Source organism: Bubalus bubalis, chromosome 19, assembly GCF_019923935.1.
Source record: "Bubalus bubalis isolate 160015118507 breed Murrah chromosome 19, NDDB_SH_1, whole genome shotgun sequence".
Taxonomy (NCBI): Eukaryota; Metazoa; Chordata; class Mammalia; order Artiodactyla; family Bovidae; genus Bubalus; species Bubalus bubalis.
The window spans coordinates 3181321-3185549 of NC_059175.1; the positions used below are offsets into that span (position 1 = coordinate 3181321).

General features: G+C 51.0%; 1 long non-coding RNA gene across 1 annotated transcript; it reads left to right on the forward strand.

The window, feature by feature from the left end:
• Nucleotides 1-317: 317 nt before the first annotated feature.
• Nucleotides 318-2430, forward strand: LOC123330624. Its single transcript, XR_006546650.2, has 3 exons — nucleotides 318-509; nucleotides 944-1176; nucleotides 1890-2430. It is a non-coding gene; the product is annotated as an uncharacterized LOC123330624 (long non-coding RNA).
• Nucleotides 2431-4229: the final 1799 nt, after the last annotated feature.

Genomic DNA, 4229 nt, shown 5'->3' on the forward strand with positions numbered 1-4229 from the left:
CCGCGGTGCTCTGGATTGTTCTTTTCTGGCTGGGTTGAGGGAGGGCAGAGGTCAGCAGAGGCCCTGCCTTTGGCTCACCCTCAGGGAGTGGATTCTCAGCCAGCCCCAGAGATCCTGAAATGGCCTCTTGCACTTAGGCAGGAGAACCGGGACACCTGGGTCTTCCTGGGCCCAGCTCCTACTCTCACGTGCAACAGAGCAGCTTAGGGACAAGCTCAGCCCTGGAGACCCAACCACACAGAGGGCTGCTACGGTTTGGCTTTTGAAAGGTGTGCTCATTCTTCTAAAGCTTAAGGGAAAAAAAAGCAAGTAAGAAAGTGAGACATAAAGAAGAGAAAAATGAGCCAGATGAGGGGTCTGGTCTGTTGAGTGAAATTTCCTGACCCACTCATCCTCATCATGCCTGAGGCTGAGGCCGTCATGGGGCTGTTCTTGCAAACGTACTCAGTGGACAATTGTGGCTTTCCCTGCAGCTGCAGACTCTGCGTTCCAAGGCCCCAACTCAACAGGTCTGATGGAAGGTCTTGGATGCTAATCCCGAATCAGTCACCCTGGCGGGGAGGGCCTTTCTGGGCTCCCAGGGAAAGATTTGGTTGGTGGGGACTTACGATTCTGCAGCTGAAGCTGTAGCCCTTCCTGGAGGGCGGGGGCTGGATGGGAGGGTTTGTGGAGGTTGAGAGGGTAGGAGCTGCAGGGGCCTCAGGAAGACCATCCATCTCCTGGCTCCTCAGGGACACTCCCTGGAAGTGACCTGAACCCCAGAGAATCAAGCCAGAAGCAGCTCCACCGAGATTTCTGCACACACCCCTGCCCCTCTGGCGAGGCGTGGGGGTGGGTGGGGGAAAGGCTTGCTCATCCAGGCCTTCGGAAACATCCCGACACACTTTCCTGCAGGCCAGCCGAAGTTACTTTCCAAGTATTTCACTTTCCATTTCTTCTCCAGATCTGCTCACAGGGTGTTCCTGCCCTCTTCCCCTTGCTGACCTTTCTGCTGGGGCCCTGCCTCTGCTGCGCTGCATCAAATCGACATGCTCTCAAGAAACCAGGCCAACTCTGCTCTCAGCCCCGTGGGAGGCACAGATACAGGCGATGGGCCCTGAATGGCCAGTGGCAGCTTACCCTCAACCCAGAGGGACACTGGATGGAGGGGATCAGGCACCAGGGGGCTCACCGACTGTGAGTTCTGACACCCTGACTACCGAGGCCAGCTCTAACAGTCTCTAACCAGCTGTGTTATCCTGGGAAAGTATCTTGAGCTCTCTGAGTCTCAACATACTTGTCTGTAAAATGGGCATTATCCTGTTGTGTGCCTTGGAATGTCGGGAGGTTGAAACAATGCAAGGAAGGCGTTCACCATGCAGATGCAGATCTGGGTTGATACACAGTATCTGAGGCTGCTCTATGTTTCTGAGGCAGAAGTCCAGTCCTTGAATTTTCTCTCTTGCAGGGTGGGGTCCGCCTCTTCTGCATCTTTGTAGGCAGGCGGGAAGACGCTGAAGCAGTGGAGTCACACATAGCTGGGTTTGATTCAGATTCAACTCACTCCACCTCTCACAACTCGTCATAAAGGAAATATCATATACAATGCGAATAAAAATGCCACCGTCCTTAAGGGGTGGAAGGCAGGGTTAAGTGACACCATGAAAGCCTTTGGCACAACGCCGCGCAGCTGGAGGGATGGTGGCCATTGTGGGATTCTTCCTTGGGATCAGGGTGGTGATGTGGCCTCTTGTCCTTCAGGTGGCCTGGGGCGGCGGCAGGGAGGGAAGCGGACATGGGTCTTGGCTGGGAAACCAGTAGTTTCTCTAACAGGAAGAAGACTGCTGTATATCTCATGCTCACTCAACTCCATTCCCTCCTACTCACCAGCACCATTTTTCTTTTTCCAGGCCACAGAAGTTTTGCAGAGCAAACACAGAAAGCAGAGCGTAAAGAAAAAAGAAAAGAAAAAAGTGGAGCGATCCGAAGCCAGAGTGGGCGTCATGTAAGAGGCTGTGGACTCGCAGCCAGTCGCAGCCTAGGTACAATGTGCGATGAGAAGTGTCCCAGATTTCCCAAGCAGAGCTCCAGTCTACTTTGAAGTGTTGACAACACATGAAATTAAAAGCATCACAATGTGAATTATCACGTTGTTTTTTCCACTTTGATAGCCTCTCCAAAGCATTTTATACTGATGAATCAATACAAATGTCTCTTTATGAGGACATCAGGAACCAAAAAAGAATTTTTTTTTCCTTGAGAGAAACCAGAAGAATGATTCGAGCTCTGGCTCACGTAATAGCCCTAGGTAACATGGTAGGTTGAGTCTCTCCTTTAATAGTGGCCACGGAGGCGACAGAGGTCCACTGGCTTGGATCACACCATCAGCTCCTGGATGAACGTCCTGCCTGCTGCTGGGTCCGCACCATGAGATGAGACAACTCAGTCCCAACTGTGCCACAATTGTCTCGTGACTGCACACGTGTGCTTGTGCACGTGTATAAGAATATATATAGTGTATGTCTTACTTTATGTATGTGCATGTACAACTGTGTGTGTGTATATATATATATGTATGTATTTTGTGGTTTGGTAAAATAAAGCCCACAAATTAGGAATAATTTATAACTCGTTATAACTCAATTATTGGCTGGGACTCCCTTTATGTTACAGCAGATGGACTTTTGCGTGAAATATTTTCCCCGAGTTGCTATAGAGACATGCCAACATCTTTCTGCTGAAGTGATTCCCTGCAGGCCTGTCTGTTGTTGCGCCCGGTACAGAATGGCTTGTAGGCTGAATCACTTGCAGCCCTTGCAGAGGCTGATTAAAGAGCCTGGGGGCCCTGGGAGGCTGAGGCCTCTCAGCTACTGCCACCAGGGATGGGCTGCAAAAGTCGTTAGGGCTGGATTGGAGGGTGGGGGCTGGGCTGGCGGGCGGAGGAGGGCGCCCAGGCGAGCCAGGCAGCTGCAGGCGAGAGGAGAGGAGAGGAAAACAGCGCGGGCTTACCCGGGACCTACTGTGTGCTGCTGGTGGTCTAGGGGCTTGTCCATCTCTGTAACAACCCTGGAGGGTGGGTCCTGTTGTTCCCACTTTTTTAGGTGAAAAAGTGGAAAATGAGGCACAGAGGAGTCAGGTAAGACGCTCCAGGAACTACCGTAGCATTCTAACCCAGGTTTCTCGACTCTCATCTTGTCATTAGTGGCATCCCCAAATGGGGGTGGAGTGGGGTAGATCGGCACTTAGAATCTTGGTTGAACTGAAAAGCCACAGGCTGGGCAGGGTGGCCAAATCCAGCCCTCTGCCAGTTCCTCTGGCTGTCGGAGGATCCTCAGACAAAACCTCCAGCCTCTCTCACGCAACTCGCAGCCCATTTGGGCAGACACACTCAGGCCTGTCTGAGCAGCAACATAAACATGGCCGAGCTCTGAGACGCTGTGGGTCCCGACTCTGAGACAGAAGCTGTGTCCAGGCCTCTGCCTCCCCTCCCTCTCAGCAAAGGCAGGGACTGAGTGACACTCCCGGGGGCAGAGTTCACAAAGAGGGCGGCCTGGAGTGATGACAAGGGCATCCACTCTGGTCCAGAGGTGTGACTATGGGTGACTCCCTCCTCCTCTCTGAGCTCTGATTCTCCTAATCTGTAAAATGGCACTCAGCACCTACCTGGCAGGGTGAGCCTCAGGTCTCCCGCCAGAATGCAGGCTCCCTAGTACATGCCTGGCACACAGTAAACATTGCTGAATAGATGATGAATAAATGAATACATTTTAAATATGTCTGCCATGTAACAAGTACTCGATTAAGTGGTAGAAATTATTTTAATCTGACATTTCTTAGACTTTTAGGGCCCTTCCTTAATATTCTTAACTTCCTTTCCTGAGCAGAATTTCAAGGAGGATCCTGAGTCTCTGAGCCTCCTCTCTAGCTTCTTCCAACCCATAATAGACAGGATTCTTGGAGAATAAAAACAACCCACCACACTAACAAATATCTCTGTCCATGGAGAGCTCTTCCTAGGAAAAGATGTTAGTCAGAACTCTTTAGAGTGTAATGAGACAGACCTAGTTAAAACCGTCTTCAGCTAATAAAGGTGTAAATAATAAACACAGGAGTAGGCAGCTTCAGGTATGGTTGGAGTCAGACATCTAGCCAACCTTCATCCATTTTTGAAATTCACTCTCGTACAGTATGCTTCATCTTCAGGCAGGCGCTGCCTTTGTGATGGCAGGATAGCTACTCAGTTCCAGAAG